Consider the following 26,953-nt stretch of genomic DNA (forward strand, 5'->3'; position numbering starts at 1 on the left):
CTGTTGAAGATGGAGTGTAAGTGATGTGTTTAAAGCCAGTCTTCATTTTGACAGCAAATTTCATAGTCCTTTGAATAAAATAATTGTCATATTTTTGTCATCTAAAATGTTTTAGTGTGTCTACTGAATATCAAGATTTTAGTTGATTGCATTCTGCAGTACAATTTTCGTCTACAGTTTAATTTGTTGACAAAATTATATTTTGGCAGGCCTGACAATTTAAAGAATGTCTTCTCAATTCAGACAGTTTTCTGAAATATATATGTTTCTGTATCAGTGGTGCCCCATATTTCATGTCAAGGACCCCAAAAAATATGTAATTGGCCACCCGGTCCCATCTGAAAATATTTTGTTCCAGGGACCCCCCCCCCAGAAGCAAAGCTTTGAGTTAAAAATGTTCGCTCTGAAAAGAGCGATTTTTCAAAAATAGCAGACCTACAAGCTCGTAGCGCGCGCTTGATTCCAACTCATTAACTGTTTTGCAACGTGATTCTCTCTGCAGGACTACATGGTGCACGTGACAGATGGAAGGTGCCTTGGCCATAGAAGTGTGGGGTCATCTCTGCGCCAGGAACGGACAGTCCCCCTGGGAGCTGGACGGCAGTGGACGCACTGCAGGCAAGACGCACACGCTCCAAGACAGGTGTGTGTTTATCAGGCAGCCTTATCAATAATATCGCTCAATTTTACAAGTGGGAAAAGTACTAAAATAACGAGTAAAAGTATCAATACCGGCCGCTATGTAGAAATACAAGTAAAAGTCCAGAATTCAAAATGTACTTGAGTAAAAAGTATGCACACTGTCCCAATTCACAAATCTTCAAAGGTTTTGAAAATAGCAGATCTACAAGCTCTCTCTACTATTTTCAACTGGCTAAAATGTATAGGGCTGACGGGGTTATTGTATGTTTTGTAATATTAATCTACAAAGAAAACATTTCTAATAATTGTAGTGGAGTAAAAAGTACAATATTTGACTCTGTGATGTAGTGGAGTACTTTGAGGGACGAGTTCAGCTTCTACATGTTTTCTATTTACACATATGTGTGTTTGGTCAGTCTAATATTGGACCGTTCAGCTGCGCATTATACATGTTTAATCAATTTACATTTTTCTACCGTATGCATGTCAGTAATATTGGGCGTGTTCTGAAATGAGCAACAATACAAACTAATAGGCGAGTTAATGCTTTAGCTCCGAGAGGAGGGTCCGTGTCAGGATATCCCTGACCAGGTAGAAATGGAGTCGAGCCATACTTAAAACATCAGGTTTTCACCCCAAGGTCTCTACAGAATGACCTGGCTTATTAATATTTATGCTGACAATCTCCCAGAACAGAGCCATGCCACCAAACATGCATTCTATGACCCTATAGTTTACTGAGACACTACACTGTCTCTCTGCATTCTATGATCCTATAGTTTACTGAGACGCTACACTGTCTCTCTGCATTTTATGATCCTATAGTTTACTGAGACGCTACACTGTCTCTCTGCATTCTATGATCCTATAGTTTACTGAGACGCTACACTGTCTCTCTGCATTCTATGAGGCTATAGTTTACTGTCTCTCTGCATTCTATGATCCTATAGTTTACTGTCTCTCTGCATTCTATGATCCTATAGTTTACTGTCTCTCTGCATTCTATGATCCAATAGTTTAATGTCTCTCTGCATTCTATGATCCTATAGTTTACTGTCTCTCTGCATTCTATGATCCTATAGTTTACTGAGACACTACACTGTCTCTCTGCATTCTATGATCCTATAGTTTACTGTCTCTCTGCATTCTATGATCCTATAGTTTACTGTCATTCTGCATTCTATGATCCTATAGTTTACTGAGACGCTACACTGTCTCTGCATTCTATGATCCTATAGTTTACTGAGACGCTACACTGTCTCTCTGCATTCTATGATCCTATAGTTTACTGTCTCTCTGCATTCTATGATCCTATAGTTTACTGTCTCTCCGCATTCTATGATCCTATAGTTTACTGAGACGCTACACTGTCTCTCTGCATTATATGAGGCTATAGTTTACTGTCTCTCTCCATTCTATGATCATATAGTTTACTGTCTCTCTGCATTCTATGATCCTATAGTTTACTGTCTCTCTGCATTCTATGATCCTATAGTTTACTGTCTCTCTGCATTCTATGATCCTATAGTTTACTGTCTCTCTGCATTCTATGATACTATAGTTTACTGTCTCTCTGCATTCTATGATCCTATAGTTTACTGTCTCTCTGCATTCTATGATCCTATAGTTTACTGAGACGCTACACTGTCTCTGCATTCTATGATCCTATAGTTTACTGTCTCTCTGCATTCTATGATCCTATAGTTTACTGAGACACTACACTGTCTCTCTGCATTCTATGATCCTATAGTTTACTGTGTCTCTGCATTCTATGACCCTATAGTTTACTGAGACGCTACACTGTCTCTCTGCATTCTATGATCCTATAGTTTACTGTCTCTCTGCATTCTATGATCCTATAGTTTACAGTCTCTCTGCATTCTATGATCCTATAGTTTACTGTCTCTCTGCATTCTATGATACTATAGTTTACTGTCTCTCTGCATTCTATGATCCTATAGTTTACTGTCTCTCTGCATTCTATGATCCTATAGTTTACTGAGACGCTACACTGTCTCTCTGCATTCTATGATCCTATAGTTTACTGTCATTCTGCATTCTATGATCCTATAGTTTACTGAGACGCTACACTGTCTCTCTGCATTCTATGACCCTATAGTTTACTGAGACGCTACACTGTCTCTCTGCATTCTATGCGGCTATAGTTTACTGTCTCTCTGCATTCTATGATCCTATAGTTTACTGTCTCTCTGCATTCTATGATCCTATAGTTTACTGTCTCTCTGCATTCTATGATCTTATAGTTTACTGTCTCTCTGCATTCTATGATCCTATAGTTTACTGAGACGCTACACTGTCTCTCTGCATTCTATGATCCTATAGTTTACTGTCTCTCTGCATTCTATGATCCTATAGTTTACTGTCTCTCTGCATACTATGATCATATAGTTTACTGAGACGCTACACTGTCTCTGCATTCTATGATCCTATAGTTTACTGTCTCTCTGCATTCTATGATCCTATAGTTTACTGAGACACTACACTGTCTCTCTGCATTCTATGATCCTATAGTTTACTGTGTCTCTGCATTCTATGACCCTATAGTTTACTGAGACGCTACACTGTCTCTCTGCATTCTATGATCCTATAGTTTACTGTCTCTCTGCATTCTATGATCCTATAGTTTACAGTCTCTCTGCATTCTATGATCCTATAGTTTACTGTCTCTCTGCATTCTATGATACTATAGTTTACTGTCTCTCTGCATTCTATGATCCTATAGTTTACTGTCTCTCTGCATTCTATGATCCTATAGTTTACTGAGACGCTACACTGTCTCTCTGCATTCTATGATCCTATAGTTTACTGAGACGCTACACTGTCTCTCTGCATTCTATGATCCTATAGTTTACTGTCATTCTGCATTCTATGATCCTATAGTTTACTGTCTCTCTGCATTCTATGACCCTATAGTTTACTGAGACGCTACACTGTCTCTCTGCATTCTATGCGGCTATAGTTTACTGTCTCTCTGCATTCTATGATCCTATAGTTTACTGTCTCTCTGCATTCTATGATCCTATAGTTTACTGTCTCTCTGCATTCTATGATCCTATAGTTTACTGTCTCTCTGCATTCTATGATCCTATAGTTTACTGTCTCTCTGCATTCTATGATCCTATAGTTTACTGAGACGCTACACTGTCTCTCTGCATTCTATGATCCTATAGTTTACTGTCTCTCTGCATTCTATGATCCTATAGTTTACTGTCTCTCTGCATTCTATGATCCTATAGTTTACTGAGACGCTACACTGTCTCTCTGCATTCTATGATCCTATAGTTTACTGTCTCTCTGCATTCTATGATCCTATAGTTTACTGTCTCTCTGCATACTATGATCATATAGTTTACTGAGACGCTACACTGTCTCTCTGCATTCTATGATCCTATAGTTTACTGAGACGCTACACTGTCTCTCTGCATTCTATGCGGCTATAGTTTACTGTCTCTCTGCATTCTATGATCCTATAGTTTACTGTCTCTCTGCATTCTATGATCCTATAGTTTACTGTCTCTCTGCATTCTATGATCCTATAGTTTACTGAGACGCTACACTGTCTCTCTGCATTCTATGATCCTATAGTTTACTGTCTCTCTGCATTCTATGATCCTATAGTTTACTGAGATTTACATGAATCACATAAAACACAGTAAAAAAAGAAAAAACATGGTACACATAGGAAATATGTGTACCGGCGGGGGCAGCGGCTGTCCACCTCTGAACAGCGCTCAGTGGGTCAATGGAGACCCAATTGGTCTCCGGTTCCAACTCCGATGTTGCAGATTTACCCCCTTTACCCCCCTGCCTGGGGTTTAAGATGATTTACCCCCTTAACCCCCCTGGGGTTTGAGAGGTAAGACATGATCCAGGCTACTAACATTTACTCCAGCTATTTTTGAGGCCGTTCTCACAATCTGTTGGGTGTTATTTTCCCTTTATGTTCAGGTTTCCGTACCAGAAAATGATGGAGAAGGAGATAATTGACTCAATAAATGCACTGTAGAACAGTTTCATTAGAGATTTGTCAACCTGAAATTTGGCGAGCCTCCTCAAACAAAAGAGGTGTTGTTGGCCTTTCGTAAACAGCAAATCACAGTTTACATCGAATTTCAGCTTGCTATCAAATGCAAAAGAATGCCCAAGTATTTGTAGCTGTTCACCAGGTCAACTTGCTCACCATGGACAACACTGCTCTGGGGGGGGATCTCCTATAATAATAATAATATCTGGGGCAAGTGGCATTTCTTCCTCAGCCTAGTGGGAATATGCATGCACAGTTTAACCGCAATCGGACGCTGTGTTGAGTAGTTGTCGCGATTTGTACAAAACGGGTACAAAGCGGGCTACTCCTGAAAAGTTTAGAAGCCAATCGTAGCCAATGAGGGTGGATTATGAGAAATCAAACAAACCCATATTGATCACATGACTATGGAGAGCATGTGTACCGATTTGCGTAAAAATTTCACGGGAATCACACGATGTGTTCATGATTTGCAGCATTTTGTTTGAAACTGTGCACTTTGGACTTTGGAAGCCAATCTTAGCCAATCAGAATGTAGTCTGAGAAATCTGAAAGACCTGTTTCGTTGAATGGCTCTAGAGGGACTGTGTACCAATTTGCATGATGATTGGACAAAATCTGTAGGTGTACTGTCCAAAAACTTGTTTTGCACAAAGCGGCCTCCTGGTGGCGCTATAACAGGCCGCTCTGGAAATTTTGGGGCAGAGGTTCATCGTTGGCATCCAGGGACAATTTGGCATCGACCGGGTTAACGGTGCCGGAGATTAGCTGTTCACAGACGGACTGACACAAGTGCAAAACATACTCTCTCCCCATGCCTTCGGCCTGGTGGAGACAAAAAGCTTGTAGATCGGCTATTTTTGCTACGAAAGTAATATGCAACTTGGCCCTCTGGAGTGAGTGTGGAACTATAGTGGCCCTCTGGAGTGAGTGTGGAACTATAGCGGCCCTCTGGAGTGAGTGTGGAACTATAGTGGCCCTCTGGAGTGAGTGTGGAACTATAGTGGCCCTCTGGAGTGATTGAGTGTGGAACTATAGTGGCCCTCTGGAGTGAGTGTGGAACTATAGTGGCCTCTCTGGAGTGAGTGTGGAACTATAGCGGCCCTCTGGAGTGAGTGTGGAACTATAGTGGCACTCTGGAGTGAGTGAGGAACTATAGCGGCCCTCTGGAGTGAGTGTGGAACTATAGTGGCACTCTGGAGTGAGTGAGGAACTATAGCGGCCCTCTGGAGTGAGTGTGGAACTATAGTGGCCCTCTGGAGTGAGTGTGGAACTATAGTGGCCCTCTGGAGTGATTGAGTGTGGAACTATAGTGGCCCTCTGGAGTGAGTGTGGAACTATAGTGGCCTCTCTGGAGTGAGTGTGGAACTATAGCGGCCCTCTGGAGTGAGTGTGGAACTATAGTGGCACTCTGGAGTGAGTGAGGAACTATAGCGGCCCTCTGGAGTGAGTGTGGAACTATAGTGGCCTCTTTGGAGTGAGTGTGGAACTTTAGTGGCCCTCTGGAGTGAGTGTGGAACTATAGTGGCCCTCTGGAGTGAGTGTGGAACTATATTGGCCTCTCTGGAGTGAGTGTGGAACTATAGTGGCCCTCTGGAGTGAGTGTGGAACTATAGTGGCCCTCTGCAGAGGCGTCTGGGAGAAATGCGAGGCCCTGTGCGAGATGTCGGGGGAATAATAATGAATTAATACTTACTTTTGCCTTCCCTTTCCTACAAATATTATGCCCCTCTCCTCTCCTCTCCTGTAGGCCAGAGGTTGCCAGTACTAGAACCACTGGTGGTGTTTGAGCACCCTCTGGTGGTCCACAGAGGAGTCACACCTAGCTGTTAAAGATTAGACTGAGTTTAGTCAGAGCAGCAGAATTATTGTCTTATAGGAATGGAAAAATAAACTTACTCATTATGCAGAATGTCCCATTTAAAGTTTACAAATGTAAAGTGTACAACAAATCGAAAATAGACGATCTACAAGCTCACAAAGCGTCGCATCACGACGCATTGTGAGCTTGTAGATCGGCTATTTTCAATAGGCTGAAATGTATATAGGGCTGAAGTGGTTAATGTTGTAATAATAATTGTAATAATAATAATACAATCTACAAAGTAACTATAGTAGCTAAAGCTGTCAGATAAATATAGTGGAGTTACTGTAGTCTGTAGTAGTAAAAGTGGACATTGGAAATTCTCAAGTAAATCTGAAATATCTCAAAACTGTACTTAAGTAAATGTACTTAGTACTTAGTACTTAGTTTTTGAGTGTTTAGCTTTCTGTGTTCTCTGTTTTAAAAGCAGACATGTAAATATCCATGCCTTTATGAATAAATTCGTTTGTGGATGTTAGCACATTCTGGACGGGAACCCCATTTGGTGTTATACTTTAGCTATTGAAAAATAGCAAATCTAGTAGCTCGTAGCGCGGCACCGAATGCCGCGCAACGAGCTACTACTCTCTCTCTCTCTCTTATTCACTCTCTCTCTCTCTCTCTCTCTCTATCTCTCTCTATATCTATCTCTCTCTCTTACTTAGTGGCACGCTACGAGCTTGTACATCTGCTATTTTTCAATAGCTAATGCATAACGGAAGGAAAAAGAGTCTAGGACGTGTGGAGCGTTGTCCAGGGTGTTTTAGGGAAGTGAGAAGAGTCTGGGAGGTGTGGAGCATTGGCACGCACACACGCACGCTTTTACTCTCTCTCTCTCTTATTCACTCTCTCTCATTCTCTCTCTCTCTCCACCAGCAGCGGCCTGTCGGACAGCCAGAGCAACCAGAACCTGCTCAGCCCCGCCCACCGGGCGCTGTCGCCAGGCGCCTCCACCCCCGACAAGTAAGCCTCTCATTGGAGCAGACTCGGCGAAGTCCCTCAGGGATAGTGTCTTGTCTGTTTTCGCTCTACATCAACCCATTTTGACCTGAGATCAGATTCTAAAAATGTCTTCTACATCCTGACAGTTTTCTGAAAAAGCTATGTTTCTATGTCAGTCGTTCTTCGATTTTTCAAAAATAGCAGATCTACAAGCTCGTAGGCGCGTGTTCTACCAGTATAACTCTGGAGGATTGTCCAGGGTGTTTTAGAGGAGGAAAAAGAGTCTAGGACGTGTGGAGCATTGTCTAGTGTGTTTTAGAAAACGAAGATGAGACTAGGATGCGTGGAGCATTATCCAGGGTGTTTTAGAGAAGCGACAAGAGTCTGGGATGTGTGGAGCGTTGTCCAGGGTGTTTCAGAGAAGGGAAAAGAGAGTAGGATTATGTGGAGCGTTTTCCAGGGTGTTTTAGAAAAGGGAGATGAGACTAAGACGTGTGGAGCGTTGTCCAGTGTGTTTAAGGGAAGGGAGATGAGACTAAGACGTGTGGTAAACAAGTGGTAAACAAGTCTATAACTAGAAAAAGTGCCCTTCCGGGCACAGGTCTCCACCAGGTTATCCACAGATCCGTGCAGTTAGAGGTAAAAACACTTTTCGGCCAGTTATAGCGCCACCTTGAGGCTGAGTTGAAATTGTTCATGTGGCATTTCGTCCTCGGCCTAGTGGGAATGTGGGTGCACAATTTCACGGAAATCACGCGATGTGTTCATGATTTGCAGCATTTTGTTTGAAACTGAGCACTCCTGTGAACTTTGGAATCCAATCTTAACCAATCAGGATGGAGTCTGATAAATCTGAAAGACCCGTTTCGTTGAATGGCTCTAGAGAGACTGTGTACCAATTTGCGTGATGTTTGGACAAAATCTGTAGGTGTACTGTGCAAAAACGTGTTTTGCACAAAGCGGCCTCCTGGTGGTGCTATAACAGGCCGTTCTGGAAAGTTTGGGGCAGAGGTTCATGGTTGGCATCCAGGGAGTGTGTGTGCAAAATATGGCATTGAAAAACTTGTTTTGCACAAAGCGGCCTCCTGGTGGCGCTATAACAGGCCGTTCTGGAAAGTTTGGGGCAGAGGTTCATGGTTGGCATCCAGGGAGTGTGTGTGCAAAATATGGCATCGACCGGGTTAACGGTGGCCGAGATTAGCTGTTCACGGACACACACACGGACACACGGACGGACGGAGTGCAAAACATACTCTCCCCACATGCCTTCGGCCTGGTGGAGACAATAATGCTTTTCTGGGTTTTATCAGAGCGTGTGTTGAACTGCGCTTTCTACAAACTGTTAATGGCTGTCACTTTTAGGCCAACACTTCCCTCTAGTGGTTACTCAGAGTAATGACAGCCTTACGTGTTTCACCAGGCAGAATAAATAATGTAATAAAATATCATTTAACAATCTAATTAATATATTTATTATTAGGAAAAACGAGTTATTAGATAATACAATAAATAATAGACAATGTGTTTATTTTCTTAAATAAATAAATATAATTTAAAATGTATTAATGAATAGAACTAGTTTGAACTTAATAGAACAACTAGTTAATACAATAAATAATACTAGACAATATGTTTATTTTCTTAAACCAGGCAGTACAAATAATGTAATAAAATATTAATTAATGGATCTATTTTATTAGGACAAATTAATATGGAAGAAACTGTTTAATGTGTGTACCGTCACTTTATTACCATTTCTTTAAAGACAGGCAGCGCTGGTTGGCAGGTATAAATACATATATAAAGACCAACATATTTGTGCCAGCATTGTGATTAGATTGATTTTATTTTTCTAAACGGTCTACAAAGTAAGTTGAGCTAAAGTTGTCAAATAATTGTCTGAGCTTGTAGATCTGCTATTTTTGAAAAGTCAAGAAAATGTGGTGCAGATCTTTGAATATATATTCTTTTAACTCATATCTTTGCTTCTGGGGGTCCCTGGAACAACATCTTTTCAGATGGGGGTCGGCCGCCATCATTTTTGTCACAGGCCTGCTGCCGCTCGCCGTCGACCACTTCAGAGTGACCGCGGTCGACCTGCCCACCTCTCTGACCCCGTGGTCTGCACTGACCCCATCGGTGACCTCTGACCCATGGTCTGACTGCAGAGACCCTATCGGTAAGTCAGTCGACGCTCGTTAAATCGATAAATGACTAAACTGTTGAAGATGGAGTGTAAGTGATGTGTTTAAAGCCAGTCTTCATTTTGACAGCAAATTTCATAGTCCTTTGAATAAAATAATTGTCATATTTTTGTCATCTAAAATGTTTTAGTGTGTCTACTGAATATCAAGATTTTAGTTGATTGCATTCTGCAGTACAATTTTCGTCTACAGTTTAATTTGTTGACAAAATTATATTTTGGCAGGCCTGACAATTTAAAGAATGTCTTCTCAATTCAGACAGTTTTCTGAAATATATATGTTTCTGTATCAGTGGTGCCCCATATTTCATGTCAAGGACCCCAAAAAATATGTAATTGGCCACCCGGTCCCATCTGAAAATATTTTGTTCCAGGGACCCCCCCCCCAGAAGCAAAGCTTTGAGTTAAAAATGTTCGCTCTGAAAAGAGCGATTTTTCAAAAATAGCAGACCTACAAGCTCGTAGCGCGCGCTTGATTCCAACTCATGAACTGTTTTGCAACGTGATTCTCTCTGCAGGACTACATGGTGCACGTGACAGATGGAAGGTGCCTTGGCCATAGAAGTGTGGGGTCATCTCTGCGCCAGGAACGGACGGTCCCCCTGGGAGCTGGACGGCAGTGGACGCACTGCAGGCCAAGACGCACACGCTCCAAGAGAGGTGTGTGTTTATCAGGCAGCCTTATCAATAATATCTCTCAATTTTACAAGTGGGAAAAGTACTAAAATAACGAGTAAAAGTATCAATACCGGCCGCTATGTAGAAATACAAGTAAAAGTCCAGAATTCAAAATGTACTTGAGTAAAAAGTATGCACACTGTCCCAATTCACAAATCTTCAAAGGTTTTGAAAATAGCAGATCTACAAGCTCTCTCTACTATTTTCAACTGGCTAAAATGTATAGGGCTGACGGGGTTATTGTATGTTTTGTAATATTAATCTACAAAGAAAACATTTCTAATAATTGTAGTGGAGTAAAAAGTACAATATTTGACTCTGTGATGTAGTGGAGTACTTTGAGGGACGAGTTCAGCTTCTACATGTTTTCTATTTACACATATGTGTGTTTGGTCAGTCTAATATTGGGCCGTTCAGCTGCGCATTATACATGTTTAATCAATTTACATTTTTCTACCGTATGCATGTCAGTAATATCGGGCGTGTTCTGAAATGAGCAACAATACAAACTAATAGGCGAGTTAATGCTTTAGCTCCGAGAGGAGGGTCCGTGTCAGGATATCCCTGACCAGGTAGAAATGGAGTCGAGCCATACTTAAAACATCAGGTTTTCACCCCAAGGTCTCTACAGAATGACCTGGCTTATTAATATTTATGCTGACAATCTCCCAGAACAGAGCCATGCCACCAAACATGCATTCTATGACCCTATAGTTTACTGAGACACTACACTGTCTCTCTGCATTCTATGATCCTATAGTTTACTGAGACGCTACACTGTCTCTCTGCATTTTATGATCCTATAGTTTACTGAGACGCTACACTGTCTCTCTGCATTCTATGATCCTATAGTTTACTGAGACGCTACACTGTCTCTCTGCATTCTATGAGGCTATAGTTTACTGTCTCTCTGCATTCTATGATCCTATAGTTTACTGTCTCTCTGCATTCTATGATCCTATAGTTTACTTTCTCTCTGCATTCTATGATCCAATAGTTTACTGTCTCTCTGCATTCTATGATCCTATAGTTTACTGTCTCTCTGCATTCTATGATCCTATAGTTTACTGAGACACTACACTGTCTCTCTGCATTCTATGATCCTATAGTTTACTGTCTCTCTGCATTCTATGATCCTATAGTTTACTGTCATTCTGCATTCTATGATCCTATAGTTTACTGAGACGCTACACTGTCTCTGCATTCTATGATCCTATAGTTTACTGAGACGCTACACTGTCTCTCTGCATTCTATGATCCTATAGTTTACTGTCTCTCTGCATTCTATGATCCTATAGTTTACTGTCTCTCTGCATTCTATGATCCTATAGTTTACTGAGACGCTACACTGTCTCTCTGCATTATATGAGGCTATAGTTTACTGTCTCTCTCCATTCTATGATCATATAGTTTACTGTCTCTCTGCATTCTATGATCCTATAGTTTACTGTCTCTCTGCATTCTATGATCATATAGTTTACTGAGACGCTAAACTGTCTCTCTGCATTCTATGATCCTATAGTTTACTGTCTCTCTGCATTCTATGATCCTATAGTTTACTGTCTCTCTGCATTCTATGATCCTATAGTTTACTGTCTCTGCATTCTATGATCCTATAGTTTACTGTCTCTCTGCATTCTATGATCCTATAGTTTACTGTCTCTCTGCATTCTATGATACTATAGTTTACTGTCTCTCTGCATTCTATGATCCTATAGTTTACTGTCTCTCTGCATTCTATGATCCTATAGTTTACTGAGACGCTACACTGTCTCTGCATTCTATGATCCTATAGTTTACTGTCTCTCTGCATTCTATGATCCTATAGTTTACTGAGACACTACACTGTCTCTCTGCATTCTATGATCCTATAGTTTACTGTGTCTCTGCATTCTATGACCCTATAGTTTACTGAGACGCTACACTGTCTCTCTGCATTCTATGATCCTATAGTTTACTGTCTCTCTGCATTCTATGATCCTATAGTTTACAGTCTCTCTGCATTCTATGATCCTATAGTTTACTGTCTCTCTGCATTCTATGATACTATAGTTTACAGTCTCTCTGCATTCTATGATCCTATAGTTTACTGTCTCTCTGCACTCTCTGCATTGATAACAATCTATTGGAAAGGGTCACTGTTACCAAATTTCTTGGAGTCCTAATTGATGAGAAACTCAGCTGGAAAAATCATATAGCCCTTATTTCTAACAAGATTAGTAAGAATATTGGAGTCATTCGCAGAATACGCCACCTTGTGTCTAGAAAAATCCTTATTAATTTATATTATACAATGATTTATCCATATATTTCATACTGTAACATGGTTTGGGCTAGTAATTTTACGACTAATCTCAATTGTATTTTTTTACTACAAAAACGTTTTATCAAAATGATTACTTTTTCTGGCAAATTCACCAGTTCCACTCCTCTGTTTCAGTCTTTGAAAATTCTTCCCATTTTTGAGATAAACAAACTCCAAATATGCATTTTTTTATTTCAATCAATTCATAAACTACTCCCAGCCTGTTTTCAAAATGTATTTCACTTTAATAACGAAATCCACAATCATTACACCAGAGCATCCATTGATCTTCATTCTGCTTTCTTCAGGACAACATCGGCCCAATTTTCCATCAAGTTCAGAGGACCACACTTTTGGAATAACTTACCGTCTCATATCAGAATCTGTACTAGTCTCTGCTCCTTTAAGAGACAATTACTGCTATTTTTGTTAACAAGCTTGGGCAACACGCCCTAGACATGTTATTAATTGATATTTTATTTATAGAATATTATTATATATTGTTATATATTATATATATTATTATATATTAATATATAATTATATTATTATTATTATTATTATTTACAATCGTTAGGTTTACCAATATTATTCATACCTTAATTTCTGTTATTAAGCTCAACTGTGTAGCTTCCATATGGGAAGGCCACTCGATAAGCCCCTTTGGGTTTTTTTGGCACTTCCAGCACATCATGCATGTAATGAATCTTGTTTCCTATTTGAAATATTTGCTTTCTGTATTTTTTATTTTATTTTACCATATTGTTGTTATTATTTTACATGTGCAAATAAACTAAACTAAACTAAACTAATTCTATGATACTATAGTTTACTGTCTCTCTGCATTCTATGATCCTATAGTTTACTGTCTCTCTGCATTCTATGATCCTATAGTTTACTGAGACGCTACACTGTCTCTCTGCATTCTATGATCCTATAGTTTACTGTCTCTCTGCATTCTATGACCCTATAGTTTACTGTCATTCTGCATTCTATGATCCTATAGTTTACTGAGACGCTACACTGTCTCTCTGCATTCTATGACCCTATAGTTTACTGAGACGCTACACTGTCTCTCTGCATTCTATGCGGCTATAGTTTACTGTCTCTCTGCATTCTATGATCCTATAGTTTACTGTCTCTCTGCATTCTATGATCCTATAGTTTACTGTCTCTCTGCATTCTATGATCCTATAGTTTACTGAGACGCTACACTGTCTCTCTGCATTCTATGATCCTATAGTTTACTGTCTCTCTGCATTCTATGATCCTATAGTTTACTCTGTCTCTGCGTACTATGATCATATAGTTTACTGAGACGCTACACTGTCTCTGCATTCTATGATCCTATAGTTTACTGTCTCTCTGCATTCTATGATCCTATAGTTTACTGAGACACTACACTGTCTCTCTGCATTCTATGATCCTATAGTTTACTGTGTCTCTGCATTCTATGACCCTATAGTTTACTGAGACGCTACACTGTCTCTCTGCATTCTATGATCCTATAGTTTACTGTCTCTCTGCATTCTATGATCCTATAGTTTACAGTCTCTCTGCATTCTATGATCCTATAGTTTACTGTCTCTCTGCATTCTATGATACTATAGTTACTGTCTCTCTGCATTCTATGATCCTATAGTTTACTGTCTCTCTGCATTCTATGATCCTATAGTTTACTGAGACGCTACACTGTCTCTCTGCATTCTATGATCCTATAGTTTACTGAGACGCTACACTGTCTCTCTGCATTCTATGATCCTATAGTTTACTGTCATTCTGCATTCTATGATCCTATAGTTTACTGAGACGCTACACTGTCTCTCTGCATTCTATGATCCTATAGTTTACTGAGACGCTACACTGTCTCTCTGCATTCTATGATCCTATAGTTTACTGTCTCTCTGCATTCTATGACCCTATAGTTTACTGAGACGCTACACTGTCTCTCTGCATTCTATGCGGCTATAGTTTACTGTCTCTCTGCATTCTATGATCCTATAGTTTACTGTCTCTCTGCATTCTATGATCCTATAGTTTACTGTCTCTCTGCATTCTATGATCCTATAGTTTACTGTCTCTCTGCATTCTATGATCCTATAGTTTACTGTCTCTCTGCATTCTATGATCCTATAGTTTACTGAGACGCTACACTGTCTCTCTGCATTCTATGATCCTATAGTTTACTGTCTCTCTGCATTCTATGATCCTATAGTTTACTGTCTCTCTGCATTCTATGATCCTATAGTTTACTGAGACGCTACACTGTCTCTCTGCATTCTATGATCCTATAGTTTACTGTCTCTGCATTCTATGATCCTATAGTTTACTGTCTCTCTGCATACTATGATCATATAGTTTACTGAGACGCTACACTGTCTCTCTGCATTCTATGATCCTATAGTTTACTGAGACGCTACACTGTCTCTCTGCATTCTATGATCCTATAGTTTACTGAGACGCTACACTGTCTCTCTGCATTCTATGCGGCTATAGTTTACTGTCTCTCTGCATTCTATGATCCTATAGTTTACTGTCTCTCTGCATTCTATGATCCTATAGTTTACTGTCTCTCTGCATTCTATGATCCTATAGTTTACTGAGACGCTACACTGTCTCTCTGCATTCTATGATCCTATAGTTTACTGTCTCTCTGCATTCTATGATCCTATAGTTTACTGAGATTTACATGAATCACATAAAACACAGTAAAAAAAAAAAAACATGGTACACATAGGAAATATGTGTACCGGCGGGGGCAGCGGCTGTCCACCTCTGAACAGCGCTCAGTGGGTCAATGGAGACCCAATTGGTCTCCGGTTCCAACTCCGGTGTTGCAGATTTACCCCCTTTACCCCCCTGCCTGGGGTTTAAGATGATTTACCCCCTTAACCCCCCTGGGGTTTGAGAGGTAAGACATGATCCAGGCTACTAACATTTACTCCAGCTATTTTTGAGGCCGTTCTCACAATCTGTTGGGTGTTATTTTCCCTTTATGTTCAGGTTTCCGTACCAGCAAATGATGGAGAAGGAGATAATTGACTCAATAAATGCACTGTAGAACAGTTTCATTAGAGATTTGTCAACCTGAAATTTGGCGAGCCTCCTCAAACAAAAGAGGTGTTGTTGGCCTTTCGTAAACAGCAAATCACAGTTTACATCGAATTTCAGCTTGCTATCAAATGCAAAAAAATGCCCAAGTATTTGTAGCTGGTCACCAGGTCAACTTGCTCACCATGGACAACACTGCTCTGGGGGGGATCTCCTATAATAATAATAATATCTGGGGCAAGTGGCATTTCTTCCTCAGCCTAGTGGGAATATGCATGCACAGTTTAACCACAATCGGACGCTGCGTTGAGTAGTTGTCGATTTGTACAAAACGGGTACAAAGCGGGCTACTCCTGAAAAGTTTAGAAGCCAATCCTAGCCAATGAGGGTGGATTATGAGAAATCAAACAAACCCATATTGATCACATGACTATGGAGAGCATGTGTACCGATTTGCGTAAAAAAATCACGGGAATCACACGATGTGTTCATGATTTGCAGCATTTTGTTTGAAACTGTGCACTTTGGACTTTGGAAGCCAATTTTAGCCAATCAGGATGTAGTCTGAGAAATCTGAAAGACCTGTTTCGTTGAATGGCTCTAGAGGGACTGTGTACAAATTTGCATGATGTTTGGACAAAATCTGTAGGTGTACTGTCCAAAAACTTGTTTTGCACAAAGTGGCCTCCTGGTGGCACTACTAACAGGCCGTTCTGGAATTTTTGGGGCAGAGGTTCATCGTTGGCATCCAGGGAAAATTTGGCATCGACCGGGTTAACGGTGCCGGAGATTAGCTGTTCACAGACGGACCGACACAAGTGCAAAACATGCTCTCTCCCCATGCCTTCGGCCTGGTGGAGACAAAAAGCTTGTAGATCGGCTATTTTTGCTACGACAGTAATATGCAACTTGGCCCTCTGGATTGAGTGTGGAACTATAGTGGCCCTCTGGAGTGAGTGTGGAACTATAGTGGCCTCTCTGGAGTGAGTGTGGAACTATAGTGGCCCTCTGGAGTGAGTGTGGAACTATAGTGGCCTCTCTGGAGTGAGTGTGGAACTATAGCGGCCCTCTGGAGTGAGTGTGGAACTATAGCAGCCCTCTGGAGTGAGTGTGGAACTATAGTGGCCCTCTGGAGTGAGTGTGGAACTATAGTTGCCCTCTGGAGTGAGTGTGGAACTATAGCAGCCCTCTGGATTGAGTGTGGAACAATAGTGGCCCTCTGGAGTGAGTGTGGAACTATAGTAGCCTCTCTGGAGTGAGTGTGGAACTATAGTGGCCTCTCTGGAGTGAGTGTGGAACTATAGCGGCCCTCTTGAGTGAGTGTGGAACTATAGCGGCCCTCTGGAGTGAGTGTGGAACTATAGCAGCCCTCTGGAGTGAGTGTGGAACTATAGTGGCCCTCTGGAGTGAGTGTGGAACTATAGTTGCCCTCTGGAGTGAGTGTGGAACTATAGTGGCCCTCTGGAGTGAGTGTGGAACTATATTGGCCTCTCTGGAGTGAGTGTGGAACTATAGTGGCCCTCTGGAGTGAGTGTGGAACTATAGTGGCCCTCTGGAGTGAGTGTGGAACTATATTGGCCTCTCTGGAGTGAGTGTGGAACTATAGTGGCCCTCTGGAGTGAGTGTGGAACTATAGTGGCCCTCTGCAGAGGCGTCTGGGAGAAATGCGAGGCCCTGTGCGAGATGTCGGGGGAATAATAATGAATTAATACTTACTTTTGCCTTCCCTTTCCTACAAATATTATGCCCCTCTCCTCTCCTCTCCTGTAGGCCAGAGGTTGCCAGTACTAGAACCACTGGTGGTGTTTGAGCACCCTCTCGTGGTCCACAGAGGAGTCACACCTAGCTGTTAAAGATTAGACTGAGTTTAGTCAGTAATATGCAACTTGGCCCTCTGGATTGAGTGTGGAACTATAGCGGCCCTCTGGAGTGAGTGTGGAACTATAGCAGCCCTCTGGAGTGAGTGTGGAACTATAGTGGCCCTCTGGAGTGAGTGTGGAACTATAGTTGCCCTCTGGAGTGAGTGTGGAACTATAGCAGCCCTCTGGATTGAGTGTGGAACAATAGTGGCCCTCTGGAGTGAGTGTGGAACTATAGTAGCCTCTCTGGAGTGAGTGTGGAACTATAGTGGCCTCTCTGGAGTGAGTGTGGAACTATAGCGGCCCTCTTGAGTGAGTGTGGAACTATAGCGGCCCTCTGGAGTGAGTGTGGAACTATAGCAGCCCTCTGGAGTGAGTGTGGAACTATAGTTGCCCTCTGGAGTGAGTGTGGAACTATAGTGGCCCTCTGGAGTGAGTGTGGAACTATATTGGCCTCTCTGGAGTGAGTGTGGAACTATAGTGGCCCTCTGGAGTGAGTGTGGAACTATAGTGGCCCTCTGCAGAGGCGTCTGGGAGAAATGCGAGGCCCTGTGCGAGATGTCGGGGGAATAATAATGAATTAATACTTACTTTTGCCTTCCCTTTCCTACAAATATTATGCCCCTCTCCTCTCCTCTCCTGTAGGCCAGAGGTTGCCAGTACTAGAACCACTGGTGGTGTTTGAGCACCCTCTGGTGGTCCACAGAGGAGTCACACCTAGCTGTTAAAGATTAGACTGAGTTTAGTCAGAGCAGCAGAATTATTGTCTTATAGGAATGGAAAAATAAACTTACTCATTATGCAGAATGTCCCATTTAAAGTTTACAAATGTATAAAACAATAAATCGAAAATAGACGATCTACAAGCTCACAATGCGTCGCATCATGACGCATTGTGAGCTTGTAGATCGGCTATTTTCAATAGGCTGAAATGTATATAGGGCTGAAGTGGTTAATGTTGTAATAATAATTGTAATAATAATAATACAATCTACAAAGTAACTATAGTAGCTAAAGCTGTCAGATAAATATAGTGGAGTTACTGTAGTCTGTAGTAGTAAAAGTGGACATTGGAAATTCTCAAGTAAATCTGAAATATCTCAAAACTGTACTTAAGTAAATGTACTTAGTAGACATGTAAATATCCATGCCTTTATGAATAAATACGTTTGTGGATGTTAGCACATTCTGGACGGGAACCCCATTTGGTGTTATACTTTAGCTATTGAAAAATAGCAAATCTACAAGGTCATAGCGCGGCACCGAATGCCGCGCTACGAGCTACTACTCTCTCTCTCTCATTCACTCTCTCTCTTATTCACTCTCTCTCTCTCTCTCTATATCTATCTCTCTCTCTTACTTAGTGGCGCGCTACGAGCTTGTACATCTGCTATTTTTCAATAGCTAATGCATAACGGAAGGAAAAAGAGTCTAGGACGTGTGGAGCGTTGTCCAGGGTGTTTTAGGGAAGTGAGAAGAGTCTGGGAGGTGTGGAGCATTGGCACACACACACGCACGCACGCACGCTTTTACTCTCTCTCTCTTATTCACTCTCTCTCATTCTCTCTCTCTCTCTCCACCAGCAGCGGCCTGTCGGACAGCCAGAGCAACCAGAACCTGCTCAGCCCCGCCCACCGGGCGCTGTCGCCAGGCGCCTCCACCCCCGACAAGTAAGCCTCTCATTGGAGCAGACTCGGCGAAGTCCCTCAGGGATAGTGTCTTGTCTGTTTTCGCTCTACATCAACCCATTTTGACCTGAGATCAGATTCTAAAAATGTCTTCTACATCCTGACAGTTTTCTGAAAAAGCTATGTTTCTATGTCAGTCGTTCTTCGATTTTTCAAAAATAGCAGATCTACAAGCTCGTAGGCGCGCTACCGAGTGTTCTACCAGTATAACTCTGGAGCATTGTCCAGGGTGTTTTAGAGGAGGAAAAAGAGTCTAGGACGTGTGGAGCATTGTCTAGTGTGTTTTAGAAAAGGAAGATGAGACTAGGATGCGTGGAGCATTATCCAGGGTGTTTTAGAGAAGCGACAAGAGTCTGGGATGTGTGGAGAGTTATCCAGGGTTTTTTAGAGAATGGAGAAGAGTCTGGGACGTGTGGAGCGTTGTCCAGGGTGTTTCAGAGAAGGGAAAAGAGAGTAGGATATGTGGAGCGTTTTCCAGGGTGTTTTAGAAAGGAAGATGAGACTAAGACGTGTGGAGCGTTGTCCAGTGTGTTTAAGGGAAGGGAGATGAGACTAAGACGTGTGGAGCATTGTCCAGTGTGTTTTAGAGAAGGAAAAATTGTCTAGGACGTGTGGAGCATTGTCCAGTGAGGGCGAGAGACATACAGTTAATGCAGGAGAGAGAGAGGTCTCTGAAGGCGAGAGACATACAGTTACCGTAGTACAGGAGAGAGAGGACTCTGAGGGCGAGAGACATACAGTTAATACAGGAGAGAGAGGTCTCTGAGGGCGAGAGACATAGAGTTAATACAGGAGAGAGAGAGAGATCTCTGAGGGCGAGAGACATACAGTTAATACAGGAGAGAGAGGTCCCTGTGGGCGAGAGACATAGGGTTAATACAGGAGAGAGAGGTCTCTGAGGGCGAGAGACATACAGTTAATACAGGAGAGAGAGAGAGGTCTTGAGGGCGAGAGACATACAGTTAATACAGGAGAGAGAGGTCTCTGAGGGCGAGAGACATACAGTTGATAAAGGAGAGAGAGGTCTCTGAGGGCGAGAGACATACAGTTAATACAGGAGAGAGAGAGAGGTCTTGAGGGCGAGAGACATACAGTTAATACAAGAGAGAGAGGTCTCTGAGGGCGAGAGACATACTGTTAATACAGGAGAGAGAGGTCTGAGGGCGAGAGACATACAGTTAATACAGGAGAGAGAGGTCTCTGAGGGCGGGAGACATAGAGTTAATACAGGAGAGAGAGGTCTCTGAGGGCGAGAGACATACAGTTAATACAGGAGAGAGAGGTCTGAGGGCGAGAGACATAGGGTTAATACAGGAGAGAGAGGTCTCTGAGGGCGAGAGACATACAGTTAATACAAGAGAGAGAGGTCTCTGAGGGCGAGAGACATACTGTTAATACAGGAGAGAGAGGTCTGAGGGCGAGAGACATACAGTTAATACAGGAGAGAGAGGTCTCTGAGGGCGGGAGACATAGAGTTAATACAGGAGAGAGAGGTCTCTGAGGGCGAGAGACATACAGTTAATACAGGAGAGAGAGGTCTGAGGGCGAGAGACATAGGGTTAATACAGGAGAGAGAGGTCTCTGAGGGCGAGAGACATAGAGTTAATACAGGAGAGAGAGAGATCTCTGAGGGCGAGAGACATACAGTTAATACAGGAGAGAGAGGTCTCTGTGGGCGAGAGACATAGGGTTAATACTGGAGAGAGAGGTCTCTGAGGGCGAGAGACATAGGGTTAATACAGGAGAGAGAGAGAGATATCTGAGGGCGAGAGACATAGGGTTAATACAGGAGAGAGAGGTCTGAGGGCGAGAGACATACAGTTGATACAGGAGAGAGAGGTCTCTGAGGGCGAGAGACATACAGTTAATACAGGAGAGAGAGAGAGGTCTTAAGGGCGAGAGACATACAGTTAATACAAGAGAGATAGGTCTCTGAGGGCGAGAGACATAGAGTTAATAACGGAGAGAGAGGTCTCTGAGGGCGAGAGACATAGAGTTAATACATCAGAGAGAGGTCTCTGAGGGCGAGAGACATACAGTTAATACAGGAGAGAGAGAGGTCTCTGAGGGCGAGAGACATAGAGTTAATACAGGAGAGAGAGGTCTCTGAGGGCGAGAGACATAGAGTTAATACAGGAGAGAGAGGTCTCTGAGGGCGAGAGACATACAGTTAATACAGGAGAGAGAGGTCTCTGTGGGCGAGAGACATAGGGTTAATACAGGAGAGAGAGGTCTGAGGGCGAGAGACATACAGTTAACCCATTCTGACCTGAGATCAGATTCATACGAGGTTTCCACTGGACACACACTGGTCTGATTAAACCCATTCTGACCTGAGATCAGATTAAAAAATGTCAGTCGTTCTTCGATTTTTCAAAAAATAGCAGACCTACAAGCTCGTATCGCGCCACTCGGTGGCGCGATATGAGCTTGTAGATCTGCTATTTTTCAATTACAATTTACAATTACAATTTAGGCATTTAGCAGACGCTCTTAATCCAGAGCGACTTACATTTAGGCAAGAACAAAAGCATGGGAATACATCACATAAAAGCATTTATCATGAAACATGCGTAAGCTAAGAAGGTAACAGTGGAATATCTATATGATGAAACTATACATACACTATACATAATAAACTATACATATTCACTACTATGCTATACATATGTACTATGGCGTGCTATGACTATATACAATACAATTATAGTGCTGTCTACATAACATGCTATAAGTCTAAGTCAAATGCTATCTAAGCCAACAGAAATTCTATCTAAGGGGTTAGGGTAAGTGCTATGGGCCATGATGGAGTCTGAAAAGGTGGGTTTTCAGGCTACGGCGGAAGATTGGGAGTGATGCTGCAGTTCTGACTGCAATGGGAAGTGCATTCCACAGTTTTGGAGCCAGAAGGGAGAAGAGTTTGGGACGTGTGGAGCGTTGTCCCGGCGTTTTTAGTGAGGGTACTTCCAGTTTCCCTGCGTTGGCTGATCTGAGTGCGCGGGAGGGTTTGTAGGGTTCAATCATACTTGTAAGATATGGGGGAGCCATACCTTTGGTTGCTTTGAATGCCAGCATCAGAGTTTTGTATTCTGTGCGGGCAGCGACCGGGAGCCAGTGGAGGGAGCGGAGCAGGGGGGAGACATGTGAGAATTTTGGCTGGTTGAAGACCAAGCGAGCTGCTGCATTTTGGATCAGCTGGAGAGGCTTAAGTGCACATGCTGGTAGGCCAGTAAGGAGGGAGTTACAATAGTCGAGTTTTGACAAGACTGTTGTCTGGATTAGGAGCTGGGCTGATTCCTGGGTGAGGAACGGTCTAATTCGTCGTATGTTATAGAGTGTGAACCTACATGATCGAGTGACAGCTGTGATGTGAGCTTTGAACGAGAGCTGACTGTCCAGGACAACACCAAGATTCCTGGCTGTTGGGACAGACGTTACCAGGGCGTTGTCTACGGAAATAGTTAGCTCCTGCATAGGGCAGGACTTAGCTGGGAAGAAGAGAAGCTCAGTCTTGTCTGGGTTCAGCTTGAGGTGGTTGGAGGACATCCACTGTGATATGTCAGCCAGGCATGCAGTGATGCGCTCTTCCACCTGAGTGGCAGAGGGGGGGAAGGATAGGAACAGTTGTGTGTCATCGGCGTAGCAGTGATAGGATATATTGTGAGCAGAGATGATAGTGCCAAGGGATTTAGTGTACAGTGAGAAAAGGAGGGGACCAAGTACAGATCCCTGTGGGACCCCAGTTTGGAGGGTTCGGGGGGATGATAGCAGACCTTTCCAGGAAACCTGGTAGGTCCGATCGGTGAGGTAGGAGGAGAACCACTTTAGTGCCGTTCCACCGATGCCTAGCTCCGCTAGGGTTTCTAGGAGCAGCTGGTGGTTCACTGTGTCAAATGCTGCTGATAGGTCTAGGAGAATCAGTACTGCAGAGTGGGAAGCAGCTTGGGCAGCATGTAGTGCTTCTGTGACTGCCAGCAGGGCAGTTTCTGTGGAGTGGGCCTTCTTGAATCCGGACTGGTTGGGATCCAGCAGGTTGTTCTGTGAGAGATGGAGAGAGAGCTGGTTGGAGACGACACGTTCAATGGTTTTAGAAATAAATGAAAGGAGTGATACCGGTCTGTAGTTCTTGACATCTGAGGGGTCAAGGGTTGGTTTTTTGAGGAGTGGTGTTACTCTGGCTGACTTGAGGGCAGATGGGACGCAGCCTGAGGTTACTGAGGTGTTGATGATGGAGGTGATGAAGGGGAGCAGATCAGGTGCGATGGTCTGGAAGATTGGAGACGGGACAGGGTCAAGAGGACAAGTGGTAGGTCTAGAGGATGTTACTAGTTGTAGAACCTCGTCTGGGGAAAGAGGAGAGAAGGAGGACATGCATGGTATGTTGGGGTTGGTGTTGGTTGAGTCAGATGCCACTTTATGTGGGAGGGGAGGAAAGGAGCTGCTGATATCATCAACCTTCTTCTCGAAGTAGTTGACAAAAACATCAGCAGTGAGGGATGAGGGTTGAGTGGGGGGAGGGGGTTTAAGGAGGGAGGTGAAAGTGGAGAAGAGCTTCCTTGGGTTAGAAGTACAGGATTGGATTTTGGTGTGGTAGAAGGAGGTTTTAGCAGTGGTTAGTGAGTGGGCAAAGGCAGAGAGGAGTGAGTGAAAGTGTGAAAGGTCATCTGGTAGCTTTGACTTGTGCCACTTTCTTTCGGCTGCCCTTAGAGGTGTTCGTTCAGATCTGAGAGTTTCAGATAGCCAGGGAGCCGGTGGACATGAGCGAGCTGGCCTGGATGAGAGCGGGCAGTGTTGCTCGAATGCAGATGAGATAGAGGAGAGGAAGGATGAGGTTGCAGTGTCAGGTGAGAGGGAGAGGAATGACTCCAGGGAGGGTAGAGAGGAGAGAATAGAGGATGAGAGGGAGGAGGGGTTTAGGGATTTGAGATTGCGTCGGGAGGTGACGTTCGGGGGGTTAGTATGTTTAGGCGGGAGGGTGGAGAGAGAGAGGGAGAAGGTTATGAAGTGGTGGTCAGACCTACTTAAGGGGGTAACAGAGAGTGTGGAGGGAGAGCAGGCTCTGGAGAACACAAGGTCCAAAACATTACCAGCCCTGTGAGTGGGAGGGGAGGGAGATAGGGAGAGGTCAAATGAGGCCAGAAGGGATGTAACGGGAAGATACTTCTCTGCGGTAGGAAGGTTGAAGTCACCCAGTAGAATCAGAGGGGTGCCATCTTCCGGAAACGAGCTGATCAGAGAGTCTAGTTCTTCCAGGAAGTTCCCGAGAGTTCCAGGAGGGCGATATAGCACAATGAGGATGAGGGGGACTGGCTGTGATATTGAGATAGCATGAAATTCACATGTGGACAGAGAAAGGTGAGAGAGATTTAAGACACGGAAATTCCATTTGGGGGATGTTAGTAGCCCTGTACCCCCCCCTGTGCCTGTTTGGCGAGGGGTGTGGGTGAAGTTGTGTGAAACAGAGAGCGCGGCGGGAGTTGCAGTGTTATCTGGGGTGATCCAGGTTTCAGTCAGAGCAAGGAAATGCAGAGACTTGAGGGAGGCGTGGCCTGAAATGAATTCAGGCATATTCTTTTTGGTAGCTGCGTGGCAGTTCCATAGTCCTCCCTCCACGACAATATGGTGACTGGGTGAACGAGCTGGATAGATGAGATTTGACGGATCTCTGTGACTGGAGAAGTAGTGTCTAGGGCGACATGAGGAGGACAGTATAGGGACGGTGGGAAAGCACATTCTAAACAGGTATAAGAGATAATAATAATAAAGTAATAATAATAATAATAAGGTACAATAATAATAAGGTACAACTAGTAATTATAACATAATAATAGGAAGTAGGAAATAAGTTGATACAGAACCCCTAGGACGGCCTCCTTCGATGTGTCTGGATGTGTCTGGGTGTCCAGGTCTTTGGATTGGACACTAGGCTATATTAGTCGGCCTGTGTGATTTTTTGGGTTGGAAATTGGAACGATACAGCGGAGAAATTGGAACGATACAGCGGAGAAATTGGAACGATACAGAGAGGAGATTGGAAAGGTACAATTTGACTAAGTAAGTAAAAACACAGACAGAAGACAAGTACAAGAATAATAAAGAGAGCAAAAAGTATAGAAAAAGGTTCGGAGTATTGAGCTCACTCACTGTGTACCAAGTAGCCGGTTAACAAAGCAAGTGCAGAGGTGAGACCCGTTAGTCAAATCGCCTTTGTAACTGGCCACTATATATAGTGTTGGAGGTTTATTTCCTGGAAATTGAGGGCGTGGCTAAAGTGTTCAAATGAGCCTGTTTGATGGCTGAGTTGATAGCAGTTAGCCAGTCCTAATTAATCCCTTTGTCCAGTTTCAAAGGTACAATTTGACTAAGTAAGTAAAAACACAGACAGAGTTCAGAGTATTGAGCTCACTCACTGTGTACCAAGTAGCCGGTTAACAAAGCAAGTGCAGAGGTGAGACCCGTTAGTCAAATCGCCTTTGTAACTGGCCACTATATATAGTGTTGGAGGTTTATTTCCTGGAAATTGAGGGCGTGGCTAAAGTGTTCAAATGAGCCTGTTTGATGGCTGAGTTGATAGCAGTTAGCCAGTCCTAATTAATCCCTTTGTCCAGTTTCAAAGGTACAATTTGACTAAGTAAGTAAAAACACAGACAGAAGACAAGTACAAGAATAATAAAGAGAGCAAAAAGTATAGAAAAAGTTCAGAGTATTGAGCTCACTCACTGTGTACCAAGTAGCCGGTTAACAAAGCAAGTGCAGAGGTGAGACCCGTTAGTCAAATCGCCTTTGTAACTGGCCACTATATATAGTGTTGGAGGTTTATTTCCTGGAAATTGAGGGCGTGGCTAAAGTGTTCAAATGAGCCTGTTTGATGGCTGAGTTGATAGCAGTTAGCCAGTCCTAATTAATCCCTTTGTCCAGTTTCAAAGGTACAATTTGACTAAGTAAGTAAAAACACAGACAGAAGACAAGTACAAGAATAATAAAGAGAGCAAAAAGTATAGAAAAAGTTCAGAGTATTGAGCTCACTCACTGTGTACCAAGTAGCCGGTTAACAAAGCAAGTGCAGAGGTGAGACCCGTTAGTCCCGTTTCAATAGCTAAAGCATAACATGATGCCAACACCAAAATGGGTGCACGGTCAGAATGGGTTAATACAGGAGAGAGAGGTCTCTGAGGGCGAGAGACATACAGTTGATACAGGAGAGAGAGGTCTCTGAGGGTGAGAGACATACAGTTAATACAGGAGAGAGAGAGAGGTCTTGAGGGCGAGAGACATACAGTTAATACAAGAGAGAGAGGTCTCTGGGGGCGAGAGACATACAGTTAATACAGGAGAGAGAGGTCTCTGAGGGCGAGAGACATAGAGTTAATACAGGAGAGAGAGGTCTCTGAGGGCGAGAGACATAGAGTTAATACAGGAGAGAGAGGTCTCTGAGGGCGAGAGACATACAGTTAATACAGGAGAGAGAGGTCTGAGGGCGAGAGACATAGGGTTAATACAGGAGAGAGAGGTCTCTGGGGGCGAGAGACATAGAGTTAATACAGGAGAGAGAGAGATCTCTGAGGGCGAGAGACATACAGTTAATACAGGAGAGAGAGGTATCTGTGGGCGAGACACATAGGGTTAATACAGGAGAGAGAGGTCTCTGAGGGCGAGAGACATAGAGTTAATACAGG

Source organism: Protomyctophum parallelum (genome assembly GCF_964188405.1).
Source record: "Protomyctophum parallelum genome assembly, chromosome: 22".
Taxonomy (NCBI): Eukaryota; Metazoa; Chordata; class Actinopteri; order Myctophiformes; family Myctophidae; genus Protomyctophum; species Protomyctophum parallelum.